This window comes from Ambystoma mexicanum, chromosome 13 (assembly GCF_040938575.1).
Source record: "Ambystoma mexicanum isolate Mex_15411 chromosome 13, UKY_AmexF1_1, whole genome shotgun sequence".
NCBI lineage: Eukaryota > Metazoa > Chordata > Amphibia > Caudata > Ambystomatidae > Ambystoma > Ambystoma mexicanum.
In genome coordinates, this window is record NC_090938.1 from 279,813,074 (window position 1) to 279,835,946 (window position 22,873).

Below are 22,873 nucleotides of genomic sequence, written 5' to 3' on the forward strand. Positions count from 1 at the left end.
GAGAGATGCATATCCTGGGGCAAAGGACTGGTAAGAAGACTGAAGTCATCCCAACCTGGGAAAGAGGGAATCAAGCGGCAACAATTGACTATATCCAGGTGTCAAGGAGCCTTCTGCCGCTGTGTCTACCCCTCACAACTATAAGAACGCAGCATAGCGACCATAACCTACTTACTTTCTCGTGGAAGTCGCGGAGAAGAAAAGCGGAGTATGGCGCTCAAAATCTGCTAATAAACCAGAGTGGGATAAGGCTGAGACTGTCGGAAGTAGCGATTTCCAACATTACCAATCAATTCAAGGATCGCAAGCTGATTAAGCACTCAAGTCCAGCAAACTGGATTGAATACTTGCCCCTACTGACAGTCTATCAACGGAAAAAAAATGTGAGGAAACACGAAATTAAGGCCCCACTTCATATTTACAATGAACAGTTAGTTATTCGAAGAAAGGGGGTCAGAAAGTTACAACGGGAGGCAGCAAAAACAATTTCACTGAGCAAGAAGGCTGAAGCAGCCACGGCAGTAAAAGCCTACAAAGTCTGGCTGAAGTCAACTAAAGCAGAGAGGTACCAGTTAGACGTGGAAAACATGTTGAACGCTATTAGTGGCCACAAGGTCCGTGACTTCTGGTCATTGATTAAAGGTAACTCTCAATCAGTGAACCAGGCACTACAAAATTCAATCGGTGAAAAATCCTGGATATCACATTTTGAAAACCTTTACGGAGTCCGGGATAAGGTGACAGAGAATTGGACACCTACCTCAGGAGAACAGTGGGAAATCCCAACGGACCTGAACACAATTAAAAGGAAAATATCCCAGCTTAACGGATCCAGAGCGGCAGGACCTGACGGCATAACCAATTTTGACATCAAGAACAAATTGGAATTTTGGGCCCCATTTATTCAAGAAGTCTTCTCAAACTGTGTCAGATTCTCGATCATTCCTTCATCCTGGAAGAAAGCGATTTTGGTCCCTATTTTCAAAAAGGGAGCTAAAGACAACCCTTCACATTATCGTCCCATCGCTCTATTAGACTCCATAGGAAAGCTCTTTGGTGCTCTAATCCTGGATAATTTTAGTAACTGGATCTCTGTGACTGGCCTGTCGGATCCCTTCCAGGCGGGCTTTGTGAAAAATGTCAGGACCTTGGTTAATGTTCTTGCAGTGAGCACACTTAAAGCCAAAGTATTTGAAGGCAGCCCCAAGATCTATATGGCATTTATCGACCTGGTCCAGGCCTTTGACCGGGTAGACAGACAACGATTATGGGAAAAACTACATCTCCATGCCTGTCCCCCAAGGATACTGGAACCCATAAAGGCCCTATATACGGGAACCACAATGTGTGTCAGGCTGAACAACCAAGGCCTCTTATCTGACTGGATAAAGACGGTAAGAGGGGTAAAGCAGGGGTGCCCCCTAGCACCGGCACTGTACAATGCATACATGGCCGACTTCAAAGAGTACGAAGATAGAGTCCGGATGTTCCCTCCGACATTGGGATCCAGCAAAATTTCACGCTTGCTATATGCGGACGATATAATTCTCTTTGATGTAACTCCAATTGGCCTCCAGAGACAGATAAACAACCTCGACTCCTATCTTAAAGAGAACAATCTCTTGATGAATCTGGAAAAGACCAAAATCATGACTTTGGGAGGAAACGAAAGGAAGTCGGAGAAATTCACATGGGCGGTAAATAACATCAAAATTGAATTGGTAGACAGCTTCAAATATTTGGGAGTTATCATCAACAAGAACAGCAAAGAAAAATTGATGCAGGAGAACATCATGTCTAAGGCGAGACTTCTTATTTCCCAATCTCGGGCAATACTGAAAAAATACGGAAAATTCACTTTGGCCCTTGTGGTGACCTTTTATAAGGCCAAAGCGATCCCGACGCTTACGTATGGGGCAGAAGCCTTACCGAACCTGCAAACATCCTTCTGGTCAAAAGTGGAAGGTTTCTATTGGAAAAAGGTCCTTAATCTTCCCGATTCGCTACCAATGGTGATAATAAGAAGGGAACTTTCTCTACAATCTTTGACCTCTATTGTCTCTCGTAATGAAGTAATGTTATTCAGAAAGTGCCTACTCCCAAGTCCTCCACGGATCATGCAAGAAATCCAGTACGAAATCCGGTCTGGATCATGTAAAATGCTCACAAGTTGGGCGGCAAAGATCGACTCAATATTAGTGAGCGCTGGAAGTTCTAAAGACAAACTAATTTATAATCCCGCCAAGGTGAAATCTCGACTTCTGAATCAAGATTGGATTGACACTTTGGAAAAAGCTGCCGCCTCAAAACTGTTTAAAGACCTTCCTCCACAGCTGTCTAAAGTGAATGAGCTCAAGCCTTACTTATTAAGAGGACCGGACTCCAAACTCATGATGAATTTCTTAAGAATTCGTCTTAATATCCTTCACACAAGGGAAGTCCTAAGCCGTAGAAATTTGGCCCCGGATGAAACATGCAGATTCTGCAAGAAGTTAGAGATGGCTGAAACCATAAGACACCTCCTGCTCAACTGCCTAGGTGTTACGGGCCCCCGCCAGAGACATCTGGGCCACTTGTTCAAAAACCTATATGCTTATGAGGAAGAGGAATGGTGGTGCCGGCTCCTAAGTGGGGAAAAGACTACCTGGGTGATCGCGGTGGTAGGCTTTTTTCGAGAGATTGATCTGCTTACCTGATCGCAGATATGGATGGGCAGGATAGCCAGCTGGATGTCATCACCCTGCCACTTCCGTGGGGGTCGTGGACCCTGTTTTTGATCCCGGCGCTGTATCAGATAGGGAACTAAGTGTGGAATGTAGAATAGGACAAAGAAAGATTCCGCGCCGCACTGTTTGTGGGGAACTCGAACAGTTAATGTGGGCACCGTATCTTTATTTTGTAAAAATTGTATCATACAATTAAATCAAATTAAAAAAAAAAAAAAAAATGAAATTATGCTGCTAAAGAACAAGATCATTGTGTGCGCAGGAAGAAGAAGATGTTACATTTGTAGTTAGCAGGATTGGTATACTCAAAAGGAAAATTATTGGGTAGGACGGATGAAATAGCATGGTCTGGGTGTGGGGAAGGATTCCTTTTGAGTGGCAGCGAGAGGTCATAAAAGGGACTCTTAGTGGGTGTGCAGATCAGATGTGCAGGAACCCCTTCGGAGACAGACAAAGGGATTTCCGAGAGTTAAGCTGAGATGGGCTGCGGCAGGCTGAAATCCTATCTAGAGGGACAGTGACTTGCAGCAAGCTGGCAGGCTGACAGAATCTCGAGTGAAGGGCTGCTCATTGTGCTAACTGGGTGACCCCGGATTTCTTGCCAAGTTGGACCAGAAGTATTGCCTTCTGATCTAGGTAATAAACTGTAAAATTGATGTGTGATCAGAATGTTTGGCCAGGGGTCAGACAGGGTTAGAAGATGGTTTTCCTGTGGAATTCTTATTAAAGTGTAAAGTTAATACGATTTTGAATGTCCATGAAGGAAGTTGCCTTGCTGTTGTGATTTTTTTTTCTCTCTCAAACTGCATCGCTTGCCAATTTCTTTGGGTACAAGGTCATTTGGTAAGATAATGCTCAGTGGGGCCTATTAATGTGTGCAAACATTTTAATGTAAAATATCATTTCACATTCTTAGGTACACATGGCTTTTATCACACGATGTATGTTATCTGAACAATTTGAATCTCATTAGTATATAAAATTAGAATCTTAAAACAAGTGATTAGAGTTTTCCTTCCATTACTGCGCTCATTAGCACAGAGACTGAGATTTCACAGGGACTACGCCTATTTTACTATAGGTGGTAATTCATTTTACCACAGGTGGTCAAATATGAAGTAGGCTTTTGGTTTTCCTAGTAAGTGAGTTTAGGAGTGTATGATGTGTGTGTATACAATTACCTGTTTATAATTTGATATGTTTTGCACTTTGGCTGCTAGAGCATATATCAAGGTGTTGAGAGTTAGGGGTACTGCCCCAAATTAAGTGTAATAAGTCCAGTATCTGGTATTTGTGAGAGACCCAAGAAAAAAAAGGACAAGTGATAGACCATATTCTGAGGAGAGTTTTACCACTATAAAGGAAATCCACCAATGCATCACTACAATATTAATGTACCACAATAATATACCACCATTTACCACAATAATAAAACACCCCAAGATTAGGTCTAACTCCTCCAGAAAATATATCTAACATATTCCATGATCCCTGGCAGCTGCGTTCATCGCACACGTTCCCCCAGGGTCTTGAAAAGGATTGCACCTGCCTGAGCTCGGTTCTGATTGTTTTGTCAGTTGGAGGCATGGGCAGGGTACAATATGCGAAGCAGGACAACCACCATCAGGATCACTTGCGGAGCAGCTGGGGGAAGTTGGAATCTGGTGACGCGGTGGTGAAAAACTCTTGCCTCCCTGGAGCGGGGCTCTAGCTTCTATATTTTCATGTGAGCCTTTCTACCTCCCTGCATGCCCTTTGAGTGGAGCCAACCGTGAGTTGTTTTGCCTGCTACAATTTGCTCAGGGTCCCTCAGGAGGTCCCTGTGTGAAAGATAAGTACGAACTGCATACAAATCTGTTTTGTTGTACGCATGGAATTTACTCTGTGAGGAAACAGAGTCACTGAACTGATTTGTGTATGGTATTCTGAATTGAGCGACAAACTCTCTCTGCAATAACAGTAGAGCGTAGCTTAGAGCATGCAAGAAAAGAGCGCTGTTTGAAGGTTGCTCCAGACCCTGAGTTATGTACCATTTCATCATGTGTTCCAATTCACTGTGTGTCACTTCAATTATGTTTGCCCAAGTCATGTGTTCATTTATGTTACTATGTGTACCTCTTTCATGTGCTCATCTTGGTATGTGCCACGTGAGGCATTTTAGGGTAGTTATCTGTAGGAGGGTAGGCAGACAGGTGAAGTGTCTAGAAGGAAGCAGGCTTGAGTATAGGTATACATTGGCAGGTTGCATATGAGTAACACAGACACTATTTCAGGAGTGTGTGTCAGTAGTGCATTGTATGAAGACTTGTATGACTTCCCAAGAAAACCCCCTACCTATCCACTTATGTTTACCTAACTCTCATTCTGGTTTTCCTTGCTCCCCCTACCTATCCACAAGCTCTCATTAACCCACTTCCCGCATTGGATGTTGAATAGTAACCTGTTTTGTAAACCTCAGGCACCCATGCCAAGCAAGGTGGGAGGGTCATTCTCCCTTCGGCATCTGTGGTTAGGGAGGTGTTGCAGATACACCTTCTGGTTATGAGACGTTCCCTCTTCAAGAAAGAAAACCCAGAAAAATACTCCACCCATAAAAAAGGTTCTTCATGGAACCGTCTTTCAAAGTTTAAAAATAGAATCAGAAAAAAATGATCTTGTAGACGCCATCTAATTAGTATATATACTTAAAGTAGTAAGACTCTATAAGAACATCTGACATTTTCATTAGCATTACATTGTATGCTAATGAAAATTGTAGACAATTTGCATAGCAAAGAAAAGATGACAGTAATACATTTCTGTCCCGACCCCTTTTCTGTGCGTAGGAAGTGTTTAGTCATTATTTATGGCTTTCACAGTTCCCACTCATATAACACTTCAATCAAAAAATGAGCTGCCCCATTTTCCACAGCCATATAGTCCAGACTTCTCAGAGAATTAAAGGGTGGGGGGATTTCAACTAAATTTACTTTTGTTCATCCAACAATGGTGGCTCTTGAAAAAACCTTTTTGGGGACTTTTTTATTTATTTATTTTAAAAGACCCCTTTTTTGTTTTTTGTTTTGTTTTATGCACTATACTAACCAATGCGGTACTGCAATTATTTTTTATTTTATATCTTTTGCATAAACTGCTTCAAACATTTGTTAGTGTTTTTTATTTTGTATGTACTGTTTTTTATATGTGTTTTTATAATTGGGTTTTATTGGTTAAATATAACCTTATAACACAGAAATATCCATTCACAAAGATAAAAATATTACATACAGTTTACATACATTGATACAACTCATATTATACCAATACAATATCCATACTTTTGCAATATAAAACTTAGTTGAGCACATTGTCATCATAACAACAACATCATAAGTATTTTTTGCCAGATAGAAAAAATTGTAAAATTCTGAACTAAATGTTCTCCCGCATATATCAAAGCCCGAAATTGATCAGTATGTATAAATTGTAAATTATATGATAGGCTGGCATACCCTTTTTCATTAATGTCAATCAAAGAAATACAACCAGTCAAAAGGTGTCTGGGTGCATCTATTTCTATCTTACACAACCTACAAAGTCGTTCCGACACCGGAATCGTTTGCCTAAGATCTATCCTGGAGAGAGTGGGGAGCTGGACCAATCATAAACACATAATGAAACGTCCAACTTTGGCGTCTTCCAAGTTCTTTATATAGACACATGGTGTGTCCATAGGAATGCTTTGAAGTATGTAATCCTTAAATGTAGACTGCTCTGCAAGTTTAGACATTCTATTGTTTCTACCCCAAAAAGCTGCTTTCTCTTTGATCTCCTTGTATATTAAAGCCAGATTATCCTGTGCAACGAATGTGCATCCTATACCACCTACAAATGTCTGTATCTCTTCAATCCACACTCTTAAAACAGGTAAGGAGGTATTACAATCCTTTTGATTCATAAAAAGTGAATGAACAGGGGGGGGCGGGGCCTGCCAAGCGCCGAAGCAGTTGGCCGCCTAACTTCAGAGCTCCCAGCCTGGCATTAATACCATAAATCTTCCATGCGGCAATTCATACTTTTCTAAACAAAAATGACTTACAAACAGGGCCGCAAGTCATGGATGACGATTTATGAGGCTCAAAGCGTGCCTGTGCTCACTGTGTGTGAAGTCCCAGAAAGCTGCGTAGATAAGGAGGCGCAGCCCATTAATCACCGGAGCTCGTGTTGACAAGAAGCCGGCATATCTCATCAGTTGTTCGGTGTATGCAGCTGTAGCACTATAAAGTTGTTGGGAAGCACGTTTGCTTTACAACACAATGGAAATCCCTCATGCAAGTAACACCCAAAGAGATATATCATTTCATAACATGAAAGCATGATATATTATTCAAATAAATGACTTTATGAATGAAGATATATTTATCCTGAGGCTCCGACAAGGAATATAATTAATTTATACCGAATATATATAAAAGACTATAACTAACCCCTTTTAAAAACAAATAACATCCAGACAACTAACAAGAATATCCACTACTGAGAGACTGTGACATGTGTGAGATATATATTATAATAAGACTGCTACCCTCATGAGTAATTGTGTGGCTGGACGGCTTTGCTAATAATCAGAATCTAAAGTGTATATTATTTTAAATAAGAATGAATGCATAAGAAGTAAAGCTTTATGTTGCTGCAATTTTAATGTGAAATTAAAAAGTTGCTGAGCTCTGAAAGGCACCATCTACTACTAACAGGGAAACTCAATAACAACCCTGATTTATTTATGTCACATCAGAATTCTTCGAATATATATTACACAGTGGAAAATAAATGCGCTTAACCAAACACATTGGAAAATGAATGTACTTGACGGAATACATTGAAAGTAAAGGTGCATGACTGGATACATGAAAAATGAATGTGCGCAGTTAGGCATTTTGACATGTAAGTGCACATAACTGGGCTTTTGGCTTCATAGCCTTCATCTTTTGAGAAGCAATCTTTCATACAGCGTAATTTGTCTTGCTCAAACATGTCTTCCAAAAAGGGGCAACCCAATGAAATATCAGCCACACCCATCAGTAATGCCCCCAAAAGACAAAAAAGCGACTCTCCCACGCCTAAAGAAGATACGTAAGAACCAGTCATGCAGGCTATCTAAATGGAGATTAAATCTCTTAAACCGTTCATGGAATGCACGACTGCCAAATTGCAGATGCTTGATGACAAATGGTCTACATTTCAATCTAGGATAACAGAAGTGGAAAGAAGAGCAGGTGACATGAAGATGTTGCAGTACAATCTCTGGAAAGCACAGTTGTATCTTTACAGAAGCAAACAGAACATTTAGAAAACAGGAACAGGAGAAACAACATACGTGTCGTTGGTCTTCTTGAGAACATTGAGAACGACAACCCTACTCAATTCATTTACCATATGCTTACTGCACTATTGGATCTTCCTACGCCTCCACAGTTCAATATCCAAAGAGCACATTGGAAGGACCTAAAAATCCCTTCCGGAATGCTCCAAGAACTATGATCTTCCCTCTATTGGATTATACTCACGTGATGCTTATTTTAGAAAAGGCAAAACAGAAGAAAACTCTTGTATGGGAAGGTACCAAAATGGTCATAACTCAAGACGTCTCCAACATCACAGCAGCAAGAAGGAAGGAATTATTAGCATTTAGACCTGTACTAAAACAGCTAAATGCAAGATATGGGATCATACATCCAGCATCCCTAAAAGTTACTCTTAATGGTCACATGTATACTTTCCAAGACCCAAGAGACTTGCGCAGATTTTTTCAAGGTCGCAGAAGAGATGATATGGACACAACTAAGCTGCATATATAAGTCATTAATAATACACAGAACGTTAATGTCTAATAAGGATATCCATGCCGGAAGGGGCACAGAGGGGCCCATCTAGATCCGGCTCTTCACCCCCTACTTATTATTGACTGTATAAGAACATGGTTTGCAGTGGCTGTATCCGGTTAGCCACTATTCCTTCATGTACAAGTTTGATGTTATGTCAACTACAAAACTCCATGTTCTTTTTGTTTGTCTCCTCCTCCTCTTATTTCTCCCTACCTTACTTGTACAATATGCTATTAACTCGAACCTTATAAATACTAATATTCTCCTAAATGCCTCCTATGTCACTAAATATAACTTCGTGGAACGTCAAAGGCCTTCATAACCCAATCAAACGGCAAAAAATCCTCACACATCTCAACAGGATTAAAGCATCCATAGCATGTATACAAGAGTCACACCTCTCTCAATTGGAAGCTGCCAAACTAAATTGCTTATGGGTGGGACAGATCGTTGCTAGTGCAGCATGTGGAAAAAAAAATGCAGTGATTACCCTTAGTAGTAAACATCTACAATGCAAAGTTACATCGATAGAGTCTGATGATGTGTGCAGGTGGATTTTGATCAAACTCCTTATTCAATCTGTCGAATATTCCATTCTAAATGTGTACAGCCCCACTAATGCTGATCCCACTTATTGGCCTCAATTAAGAAACCATATATTCAGATTGAACCCAACCAATACTATAGTATGTGGAGAATGTAACAAGATTGTAGATCCTCTTCTTGATAAAAAATCTAATGTACGTTTTAAAAACACGACCTCCCATGTACAATTCTCCAACTTTGTATCCGAATTAGGGTTTTTTGATACCTGGCATTTAGCTCATCCTACAGATCTCAAATATACTTCCTATTCCCCACCATACAACTCTTTTTCAAGAATTGACTATGATTTTAAATCCAAATCTATGACTAATCGGCTGATAGATGCCACAATAGAGCCCATTATCCTGTCTGTTCATGCCTTTGTTCATGTTCGATCATCGTATTTGCATGGTATGCACCAACAAAATAAGTGGAGATTTAACTCAACCCTTTTAAAAGATAACTTATTTACTGATTTCATCCAACAAAACACAGAGGACCTAAATGATGATACATCTGTCCATATAAAGCTGTATGAAGAGGCCAGATGATCTCTTATGTAGCTCAAAAAAGGAAGAAACTTAAACAAGAGTCTGATGACATTCTAAAAACAATTACATACTTAGAAGCACAATATATTAGCACTAATACTAATCTAATCTTCACGCAAATAACTATCTTAAAAATCCAATATAATAATCTTATTATGCAATGCTCCTGTGCTACCCTCCTAAAGTGTAAATCAAAAATGAACCAATTCTCCAATAAATCGAGTAAATCACTAGCCTCATATCTCAAATCTAAAAAAGGTAGAGCCAAAATTACGGTCATAAAAGATCAAAATGGAAATAGAGTTCTCAAAGATGAAGAAAAACTACAGGCAGTCTCCAAATTTGATCAAAAACTGTATTCCTCAGAATCACTACCGAATAGTACCCACGCTGCTGACTTTCTCAGACATATACATTGTGATTCATACACCACCACTAACCTCCAAACCTTAAATGAACCTATACAAGTAAATTAAATCTATCAAGCCATACAAGATCTTAAAAAAAGAAAAGTCCCAGGACCAGATGGCTTCCCGATAGACTTTTTTTCTCATTTCAAAGATCTCTTGACTCCGAAAATTCATGAACTCTATTCCTCCTTCATTTCTAATGGAAAAGCCATAGGATCTTTCACTGAAGCAATGTTCATTGTTTTTCCCAAACCAAATAAAGACCATGGGCATCATTCTGAGATTGGAGGCAGCCATGGCGCTAATAGCGCCATGGCTGCCTCCAATAACGGTACCGAGTCCGCCCTCATTCAATGGGGACTTACCGGTTTAGTCGTACCTTTGCGGGACCGGTAAGTCCCCATTGAAAATACCATTCCCCATTCCCATTTGAGCCCCTATAAGGCTCAATGGGGATGGGAAAGGTGCAAATAACGGTACCGCAATTTGCGGAACCGTTATTTGCTCCCTGGACCTTTTGCGGCTCCCGCTAAGGCCGCCTGGTAAAACCAGGAAGCTTTAGCGGGACCCGCAAAGGGACCACGGAATAGGGCGCAAAGGGATTACCGGCACTGGTGTCCTTACCAGTGCCGGTAATCCCTTTGCGCCAGCCTCGGAATGAGGCCCCATTAGTTTGTCCAAAATGATAGACCTATTTCCCTAATTAATACTGATTGCAAAATCCTAGTCAAAATCCTAGCTAATAGATTAAATCCCTTTCTTCCAAATCTAATTAAAAACAACCAAGTAGGATATGTCAAGGGAAGATTATCGTCCACAAATATTAGAGTTTTTACGAATGTCATCAATTTAATTAAGACATCCACTAATCCTTACGCAGCCATAGCACTTGATGCTGAGAAAGCTTTGGACAGGGTGGAGTGGAATTTTATGTTAAAACCTCTTCTATGATGTGGTATCCCAGATTCATTCATATCAATAGTGAAAATACTATAGTCCAACCCCAAAACTGACGTTTTTGTGAATGGACATATATCCCTCTCTTTCCCCCTTAGAGGAACCCGCCAAGGCTGCCCACTAGCCCCTATTCTCTTTATCCTGGATATAGAACCATTCCTAGACGCAATCAGACAAAATGAAAATATCATTGGAATCAAACATGACCACATCCATGTTAAAACAGACACTTATGCAGATGATGTTTTACTTCTATTACAAATCACAAACTCTTGCATGGATCACTTATCACCATCTCACAATTTTCCTTATCATCCGGTTACAAACTTAATATTGAGAAATCAGAAATTCTACCATTAAACATACATTGTACTAGATGCCATTGCTCCAACCTAGGTATGAAATGGTGCCCCTCTGGGATTAAGTATTTAGGTATCATAATAACCTCCTCGATTAAGGATACCATAAAACAAAATACCACAAACATCCTTAATAAAGTCAAAGATCTCACTCGCTCATGGTCTCCTTTGTTTTTGTCATGATGGGGAAGATTGGAATCTATCAAAATGTCAATTGCTCCAATTGTCTTTTATTTACTATACATGCTCCCTATTTCCCTACCTGCTACATTCTTTAAATCTTTAGACACATGCATTCTCAGGTTCCTTTGGGGAAAGAGGAAACACAGAATTTCAGCTTATAAACTTAAAACCCCTAGGATAGATGGTGGAGTTGGTCTCCCTGATTTAAAAAAATATCATGTAGCGTTTATGTTATGCCAAGCTCAGCCATGGTTTGCACCCACTTTGTTGAATGCACCAAATTGGCTTATTTTTGAGAGAGCGATGGTTTTCCCCCACATCCTAGTGGGTTGCCCATACATCAAACGATCCAATAGATGTATTACCAGTAACAGCATTAACACTACCATTATCTATCTTAGAGCATATCTATTAGCAAATATCTCTAAAATGTCACAATTTGTATCCCCTTATATTTGGACAAACTCACTAATTAAGATCAACAAGAAATCTATATGCTGGAAGCCATGGCTCTCTTATGGCATTACATGTGTGGGACAACTTTTTATTGAGGGGGTACCTCTCATCTTTAATGAAATGGTTATTAAATATCATATCCCCAGGACTTTTACGTTCCAATAATTAATTGGTTGATGCGATTGTGGGTCGGTATGATTTGTTAATACATTGTAATAATACGTATCAAGATAAAAAGATGCATCATTTACTCAACCAATATTTTGATGCCTCAATGTTTTACAAAATACTTATTTCTGTGCCAGATAACTTGGCTCCATGGAAAAGCCAAATGGATGGGAAAAGAGATTGCTCTTTGACAGATTCTCAACTGAAATGGCCTCAGATTTGGAAAACATATTTCTAAGATAATTGTATCAGCTAGCCTACTCCAAACTCTATCATTCTTTCACCACAGGGCCTTTATAACTCCATCTATCCTATTCAAAGGAGTTATTTCACAAGATGAACATTGTTGGAGCTGCTTATGTACGATAGGATCTTTCAGACATCTAAAATTTGACTGTATTCATGTAAAAACATTTTGGGAAGCTGCATGGAATGTGTTAAAATCTATTTTTTGCTTACGACAAGAACGTAGCATTTCATTCTTGTACCTCGGAAGCACAGTCATTAAGCCAGCTATTTGCAAAAACAATGGATTTTTATTTGATCTTTTTATTGCTATAGCTATTCAGACTAGTATCTCAAAATGGAAAGACCTTAAACAATTGCATTGCAAAATATGGTGGAATTCCATTTGCAATATTCATTGAATGGAGACATGTAATGCTTCATCCCCTCTTTTACTGAACCAACATGAATTGAAATGGAGGCTGTTTACTGAATATTTAGAACATACAGTGCTTAGCTCTTAAACTGAAATAGTAAGTCAACAATATCCCTTCCCTCCCCCTCGTTTCTGTCCATCCCGTTTTGTCTTGTTTGTCCAGTTTGTACTTCATATTCTTAACTTTCACTATATATATATATATATATATATATATATATATATATATATATATATATATTATACATGACTTATCTTGTTTAGTTCTGCATGCTAGGCCTTTACTATGTAATCAATCAATACCTGAAAATCTTGCTTTCACTATGATATATTTATGTTGAATTGATTTGCATATGTTTGAAATTAGCCTTATATGCCAAAGTACTTAACAATGAAATATTTAAACAAAATAGAAAAAGTGAATAAACAGACTTACTATTATTACAATTACCTACAATTATTAAATAAATGGTGCAGTTGGTGATCTTTCTCTGTGTGGACAAAGTAATCAACCCCTGCTCATTACAAATCGCTTCAATGGGTACCGAGTTGGGGAGGCCCAGAGCTCTTCGCCAAAGTTTACCTTCCAATACACTCAGCCAGACAACTTCCTTTGATACAAACACTTCAACATCATATAAAATACTAGGAACAATGCAAGATTTGTACAACACTGATAAACCATCAATAGAGTATCCCCCAGCCCTTTGGATAAATTATCTAATTTCTTGAAATTTAGTCAGGATTTTTGAGAGAGTCACCCTAGCTATCATACAGGTTATACAGATACCTAAATATATATAAGTAGTTATTTCTTGGATAATGTCCTTTTGTATCAGCCATTTGTACTTTTTAATGACTTTTCTATTTACCTTGGTTTTATTAAGATGTATCATCAATCCATGGTCCGCTGAAAATTGCTCAAGGACTGACAGGCTGTGTTGGGAACCAATAGTTGTTTGGTCCAAATCTACAATATCATCTGCATAGGACAGCCAAGCTATTGGACATTGCCCTACGCGGTCGGGGGGAAATTCCGACATTTTATTAAAATTCTTTCTAGATCCGCAATGTAAATATTAAATAAAGTAGGGGCTAAAATACAGCCTTGTTTCAGCCCATGATTCACCTGATAAATCTCACTAGCCAAACCATTCAGATTGGTGAGCCATAGAATCAGAATAAAGTGCTTTGACAAATGTGAAGGCATCATTAAATACGACACAGACAACAGATTCAAGATTTAAACAAAGTAACTTTATTAACTAAGATGTCAAGATGGTTAAAGGCCTAACTTGCCCTATGCTTAGGTGGGATTTCCCTACCTGAACAAAACTAAAGAAAGTCTGAGTCAAAGAGTTCAACTCAAAAAATCTGTCTGTGTCCAAAACCTATACTTGCCCTCACAACTAAATCAATATAGTGTATAGGGATGTCAGTAACCAAAGAAACAGTGTTCAAAATAAAGTGATGCGCTTCTTCCAGCTTGCAACTTTCTTTAAGCTCCCTTCCCCAAGTGTAAAGCAGTTCCACAAAAAGTCTCAAAGTTACCCTTCTTAAGTTCAACCTAATACAGCTTTAAACAATCCTCGAGGTAACCTTCCCCAAAGGTCCAATTATCACATGTTCAAACCAAAAAAAGGGTCTTCTGGCTCCATCCTCAAGACAATAAGTATAACTCCTCGAATCCTCAAGTCTCGAAGTTCTTTCCCCACATGCACTGTGAAATTATTAAATGGTGCCCCATCATGGGTGTCATCATCAATTTTTAACCCTTCACCAAGACTTGCATTTCATCATCACAAAACAGGTGGGCATCTTGGCTATTCTCTTTATTCCCTTGGATCATAACCTTTTATTTACTTTCTTCACATGATAGTGTCAACTTCAGGATTTCATTTAATTCTCCTTTCCTCTGTAAGTCCATTCCGAATTCAATGTGCAGTGGCTTTGTGTAACTTGAAAGTTCCATTCACTTTAAAGTTCAACGCACAGTGGTTTTACTTGATTATAAAGTTCCATTCTATTTTGAATTCAACATGCAGTAGTTTTGCTCAATTGTTATGTTTTTACTCAGTTCAATATTCAGTGGGTATTCGTTTGACTTAAGGTTTGATCTTCATTGAGTCCGATAATTGATATTCATGCATTTTACTTTAAGTGAACTTTCCAGTACTCTGAGACTTTCAAAAATGTTCTTCTTTAAGACACGCAACCACTCTGATACAAAGTATTCTTGCACTTTATTCTTCAACAATGGAAATGATCTGAGAACCGGTGACCTTTGAAAAACGTCCTCTTTTGAGACACGCAGCCACTCTGATACAAAGTATTTTGCAACAATTGTAATATTCAATCATTCATGCACCGGGTTTCTCATCTAATTGAAACTCACCAGTCTCTTTGGTAGCTTTCTCCGCAGCGCAGAGCACATGAACTCCAGCTTCTGCTGTCAAGGGTCCAGCTCCTACCCCTTAGATGCTCCTGTGTTGGCTTCTTGACACAGGGGAATGAGTACTTTGGGTGAAAGGGAAAGAGATAGCCTTTCCACACGGCCCCTTCTCTGCTGTCAGTCAACTCTATGGAGCCCCAGTTCCCACGCTACACTTTCTAAGACCACTTCTCTCTGCAGTCCCCAGAACCTTGGTGTGCTGTACACAGCGGTCCGACCCACAGCATTTCCCTCCAGCGGCTCACTTCTCCTTCAACAAAGTTCCCTGCTGATCACACAGGCCTCACTGCTGTGTTCCTTTCTCTCCCTCATGTTATACACCTGCAACCCTTTAACAGGTTGCAGGTGTGCCTCAGTTAAGGTTGTCTGACCATGGTTAACGGGACATGCCTAACCTTCCCAAAACTTAACAGGCATCTTCTTTGTCCCAGTCCTAAAGTGGTGAACTGGTATAGTGTTCCTCACTCCTGATTGCCTCTTCCTCATCCCAGTACTGTCAAGTGTTACATGGGTGAAAATGAGGAGGCAATGCGTATAATAACCCATAAAAGTCAGGGAAACGTTGGGTTAGTCATCAATAGGGAAAGGGGGATATCATGTCTTGCCTTGGTGTACCCCACTACCAATCCCCAAAGACTCTCCACCCAAGTGATCCTCCCCTGCTTCCCCACCCCGGGGGTCAGGATCCAAGAGCGATGGCCTTTCCCTAGACACCTGAGAAGAGAATACAGGGGTTTTAGGAGTGAGGATTACCTCAAGTTTCTCACATACCCTTCACCAAAGCAGGTTGGACCGGGGTTGTTTCACAGGGAAATGGGGAGAGAACATCCTTGTTACCTTGCTCTCATCCATTCTGGTGTTGAGCTGTGAAACAATATGCCTGAACGTCCAACAACCACTGCATTACTCGAGGGGGTTATTCCTTCCTCTGGCTGATCCAAACTAAACAAGAGTGGTCTGTTATTAGACAAAACCTACGACCCAGGAGGTAATACTTCAGATGAATTACAGCCCACCTAATTGCCAATGTCTCCAACACGATCACTGAATAGTTTTTCTCTCTGGGAAAGAGCTTTCTGCCGATGTATACAATTGGATGTTCAAAGCCATCATAGTTTTGCAACAGAACCAGCCCAAGCATCATGAGGGAAGCATCACTTTGAAGGATATATTCTTTCGAGAAATCTGCAACTCTCAAAATGCGACTTTGCATAGGGCATGTTTTAAGACCATATAACAGATTTCATCCTCTTCTTCCCATCTGATCATTTGGGCTTGGCATTTTTGAAAGTATCTGTTAGTTGAGATGTTTTACTGGAAGAAATTGGACTAAACCTGCGGTAGTATCCGATTAATCCCAGAAAAGCCCTTAAATTGTTTTTGTTTTTGGAGAAGGGGTATCAAGAACAGCTCTTACTTTCTCTTGCTGTGGTTGGGCAGTGGCATTTCCCACAAAGAACCCCAAATACTGTTAGGAATGGGGGTCAATCATCCCAGGCTCCCAAGCGGTTTCGTAATAAAGCAGAGGCCTAAAGATTTGTTGGAGTGATTCAGGGAGGTTACAGGTGGGGGCAGGGTGTTCACAGGGGCCACATCCTGGGTAGGTTAGTGCATGCTTGGATACAGATTGCAATGGGAATGAAACACCATCTTAGAAAGTAGCAGCTATATTGAAATCAGTGCCTAATGCTGTGCTGCAGCCAGGGCAATAGGCCCAGGTCAAGAACATGGAAATAAGTGGTAATAGGTTGTAACATGTGCAAAGGTAAGAAAGGCCAGAGACAAAGATAATGTCTTTGCAACTAAGTTCTCAAGTCTTCCTGTAAATGTTTGCGCCCGGCTACCAACAGGTTTGGATTTGCGCTATATCAAATAAACAAACAAACAAAAATAATCATAAGCCTTCCATTGTCTCATGCTGCCAGCATTTGTATCCCAGGAGGAATGTGCCCTGCAAGGCCATGAGCGAGCTGAGAGCTCCCTACAAAAAGTTATTCCAATAGAAGGAGGGCACGAGCCACCGACTTTCTCCGGTCCCAGCTTTAAGTGATAGCTCCCTGATGCCTGCCTTCCAAGACTCCAGTATCCCAAGGTACTGGCCAGTTCCAGACCATGGACCATAAAACTGTTAGTCTCCCAATCAATCAGAAAAGATCAGAATGTAGGGCAAGGCTGCCTTCACTATTAGGTCACGTGATTTGTACTGCAAGGTGCCGGTAGGCGTAACAAAAAAAAAACAAAAATGAGTGTGGAGAGCTTTGGTAGTGCCCCGAAGTGTCTGGGTCTGGAATAGTATGTCATAGTGACCTCAAATGTATCCTCCACACCCATGTCTGCAGTACCGAGTGAACATTAGTTTAGAGATAGAGAATGTATAGTTTTTCTGTGCATAATTAACAAATAACAGTAGCTTCACGCCCAATGACATGCAAGAGCCCACGTGGAAGAAGATGAACAGACAGGGCTGGGATCAATGGCTTGGCATCCCTTATGGAGCTGTTAGCCTGTGTATAACACTGCATCAAACAGCCATTCAGATTTGTAACCTATGTAACTTACAGCACTGATGATGCTGTGTGCCCTTTTAATGAGTTGCTTGTGCTGATTTCGCCAGAACATTCTCTGGCAGCAGAGTGCTTTTCTGGAGCATCTTTATTTTTGTGGAAATAAACCTTGTTCTCCTTGCAAGAGGTGTGCTTGGCCTTTTCTCCAGTGGGTTGTATCTTTTTTGGTGTGAGCGTTGAGGGACTTCTCTACATTTTTGGTGACCCCGACATGATCCCAGTGACCCCCGCAAAGACGCAGGTTTCCTGGCACCACTTCTGGAGAGGCCCCATCTACCTGCATGGACCAGTCCCAAATATGCAACCTGCAGTGGTTTGTTTGTTTGTTTGTTTATTATTTATAGCGCGCGCCAGACCACAAACAGAGACAGGCTAAATGCAAACAGAGACAGGCTAAATGCAATCAGAGACAGGCTAAATGCAGTCAGAGACAGGCTAAATGCAATCATAGACAGGCTAAATGCAGTCAGAGGCAGGCTAAATGCAGTCAGAGACAGGCTAAATGCAAATCTGGGTGCAGGGTGCCTCTAGGCTAGTCAGAGCAACCATATGTAGGCTAAATGCGATTATAGATAGGCAAAAGCAATCAAAGGAGAGGCTAAATGCAGAACTTGTACTGCGCGTGGCTCTGTAAAGGCATGGTTGTGGTGGTCGGGCTGTGTGGGCATAAGCAGGACCATAGTGTATGTGGAGAGGGCCTTGGTCACATATTAATGCGTATGGGCAGAATCAGACTGCTGTGGCTGTCAAGAGGAGTAAAGGTACCTTGTGTGAAGAGAGCCAGGGGGTCTGGCAGACGGCAGCCACGGCACCGAACAGGCACAAAACAGGTGCTGGCCTTGCCTCTCATGGGCCTTGGAATGAGGGGGCCGGCTTCGCCTGCCGGCGGCCAATGGGCCAAGAGGTAGGCCCGGCAGCCAATCAGCTGGCTGCTGGGGGCCTGGATCAGTCGACTGTGGATGCTGCTTTCAGGGGGCGGCCATCTTGGAGTGGGGGAGAGCCTCGTGGGCTGCAATGGCGGCAAATGGCTTAGTTGTAGTCTTCAGGTGTGGGGCAGTGTGGGCAATGCCTCCACAATCGAAATAACATTAATAAGCTCCTAAGCAGTTGGAGCGCGGGCGAAATGCGCAATTTCGGGCGGATTTCGGCAGATATCAAGCGCTTACCAAAAAAGCTACGCTTGGCCCTGGGGATACAGGAGCCATTTTCACAGAATTCCTGTTTGCTCTTTGGAGCAGGGCAGAGCTCGTAGTAGAGTGCAGGCCATTATTGGAACCCTGTGACAGAGGATCTCGGGTGAACAAGTAGATGTAAGTACACCTCTTGCAGCGACAATAACTAGGGCTGACACAAAGTGGGGATCAGGAGAGTGGAGCAGTGGTGTGTGGGGTTGTGTGCAGGAGAAGGGAACAAGGGTGTATGGTAGAGTGGTGTGTTGTGGCTGGAGAAGGTGTAAAGGCCATGTGGTGTTTTCTATTATCATTATTATTATCATTGTATATGGACAGGAGAAAGATAGATAGATGGGATCCTTTTTGAGCTAGAAGAGATTGTGGCACCATTTTTTTAATTGGTATACTTAGAGAGCTTGGATTTCTGTGCCCAATATATTCTGTGTGGGGGAAGCAGACAAAATAGTGGTTGTTGTTTTAGTCAATTGTTTTAGCTTATTGTTTTAGTCTTGTTGTGCAATGGGTGGAGACCAAGGGAGGGATGTCGGAAGAAACAGTGTGAGCATGGGGTGTGTGGAGTAATGGGGGGGGTGTGTGTTCAAAGTGCAAGTAGGGGGCAACTGGGAAACAGTAGCTCTGGACTGGTAGGACAGGGTATATGACAAGTTGTTTTCGGTATATAACCTAAGATTTTTTTAACACTGCAATTGTCAATATGAGGGTGATGACTCAGCTGGAGTATAGCTATAGCGCAATGCCATTGTATAGCGATAAAATTGAGAAATACCACTAGTGTATGCCAGAGATATAATGGGGGCTGCCCGACCCAAGGCTAGAGCAGGGCACTAATAACAGAGGGATATTGGAAGACATGAGTACATTTTAAGCTGCCAAATACAAAGGTAAAAAAACTCCAACAGAGAGAGGAGATTTTAGAATTGTGGAAAATGGTAAAGGACATTGAGGACAGCGAGGAGTACAGTCACCTAGGTGGAAGCACCCCGGCCTGAGTGGAGAGCAGCCGGCTACCCCGGAGGCAACACAGTTACCCCTGCCCCAAGTAAGGCTATACCCACTCATGGTCCGGCCCGTTATGGGGTATACCAACCCAACATATGCAGATTTCTGCCACTGCACCACCCCCTTACCAACCAAAAATGAACACTCCAGTCCCCTTGAATATCACCCCCCAAAAGGAATTGGAAGAAGCTCTGCAGACAACGCAAGAAGAGTTGGCACGATTGCGGACCCTAGGGGAAGGAGGGAGTAATTTGGGGTGTGGCCTGAATGAGTGGATGGCCGAGGACATTTTGTTTAGACTGGACAACATTGCGATTAAAGATGTAAAAATTGAAAAGGGGAAAGGTGATGGGCAAGATGCAGGGATCGTAGGGTATGGAATGTGAGACCAGAAGGGGAAGCAGATGAACAACTGCAGGAAGAAGAATGGGCCACAGTGTTTGACTCTGATGGAGAGGAGTTAGTGCTGCAGTGCTCTCCACAATGGAGAGTTTGTGGAGCCCACAGCTGAGGAATAGGTTTGGGTGGGCAGCAGTAGCAGAGATAAAAGAAGGTGAAAATAAGAAAGAGAGACAGCGAAAAGGCAAACAGTTGCCTTTATTAAACAAAGGCTGTGGGAGAGTGCCGTATGTGCCCTGGGACCAGATGGATCAAAACAACCTGATTTAGGCACTCTTCTGGGGCGGGTAAAATATGGGTACTCACGGTTAAAAATTGATGATGACACCCATGATGGGGCACCATTTAATAATTTCACAGTGCATGTGGGGAAAGAACTTCGACGGGCAAACCCTGATACACCTGACTTGCTGTCCATAATGCTGTACACAATGGTGGATGACGAAAACCCCACACAATGTATTTTTAAAGTTCAGGAGATGTGGAGGGCGCAGACAGGCGACCAATGTGACTGATCAGTTCCTCTTTTCTATGTTGTCATCAAGAGGGGATTTCCCATGGAAGTTCAGAAAGCACTTGAGAAGAGAGTGAACATAGAGGCAAAGGGGTGGGCTTAAAATCAGACAATGGATATACACCATTGTAAGAGGATTAAAGAGCGAGAAAAGGAAACAACTCAAAAACTGCAGGCTGAGGAAGTGAAACTGGTGCAGAAACTAGAAAATAGCTAAATTAGCAGTTGAAGGAGCAGTAACACCAGCTACCGAGGCAGACTCGGCAGAGCAGGCAGCAGCGTGTGCAGACGTGAGAATAGTGGCTTTTTGGGCAGGCAGAAGACATGGACAGTGGGGCGGTGGGCCTCAATCGCAACATCCTGAATGGTATCAAGGAGGTCAGCAGCGGGAAAGAGGAGGGTTTCAGGTGGGAACAGCAGGCAGAGAGGGATTTGGTGGTAAGGGACCGAGAGGTGGCGTGGGACCCTCTTCGTGCTGGAGGTGTGGAAAGTGGGGGCATTTTGCAAGAGTATGTAGAAGTAGACAAAGGGTGGGATACAATACATACACAGCCATACTCCTTTCCACGCCCAATGGCCATGTCCATACCCTATATAATAACCAGGCAATCTTATCAGCATTGTCAACTTGTTGAACTTCGCATGCATACTCAAACGCATTCAGCCAGTCCATAATGTCATTCCTTTCTTCATACACACTGAGCAGATCTTTCGGAAACCGTGGATGAGAGGAGGCCCCAGACCCATGTCCAGGACCCTTGGACCCATTTGCAACCTGAAGCTTGGCCAGTTCCAACTGGTGATCCCTGTCTTTTTGTTTTTCTGCCTGTTCGATTTTTAGTTTGGCTATGCTGAATTCAAGCTCCTGCTGCCTAAACCGCAGCTCTTGCTTCTTGAATTCAAGCATAGCCTCCCCATCAGCACTGGCAGAGGAAACATTAGACATCTCGTCCTCCCTGTCCTCGTGGTCGCGATGGATCAGTGCAGCGGCAGACCCGTCGGTTCTACCAGTGAGAGCAGCCCCACCACCTTCCGCACTGTCCTCAGAAGTTATAGCGTCTAGCTGCGCTTCTTGCCACGCCACGATTCTTTGGATCATTTCCAATTTCGTGCCTTGAGAGGAAACACCTCTCTCTGCACACATCTTTTTCAATGTTTCTGATTTGGAAGCATTTAAAGTTAACAAGGTATTTGTTTCCATACTGTTTGATAGGACTATGGCCTTTTTAAAGTTATACTACAACAATTCACTACGTGTCCTGGTTGGAATAACCTGAAATGCCTTAGTTCGTGCGCAACACTGGATACCTTCAGTCGTATCCCACCGCTGTACACCAATTTGTTAAGACGGATTTCTGAACTCTGTCCTGGTGGCGCAGAAGTTCAGAAGGCCAACCTAATTACTTGGAACAGGGTAACCTCTGGACGAGCCAGACCAATCAAGGTAGCGATCGCGGCGGTCAAGACTAGGTCTCAAGAGGGGTGAGGGTGACTGAAAGCCCGCAATGAGCACACAAAGCAAGATCACTTACAAACTACTCCAAACAGTTGTTATATAAAAAATATATACACATTTATTTTAAGGCCTTTAAAACAATGACCGTAGCGAGAAAATCACAATATCACGATAGTAAACCAACACATACCATATCAACACAACATATATACAAATACGACAGTCTCAAGCGTTATATGCACGAAATGTGTAGTCCACCTAAAAGGGAAGGAAAACAGGCAGTGCGAAATAATGCTTGGACCAAGTTCGCCTTCAGAGGCACCTAACTAGATGGAAGTCCGAGCCCTGCGAAGAGTGGAGCCTTGTGCTCAAAAGT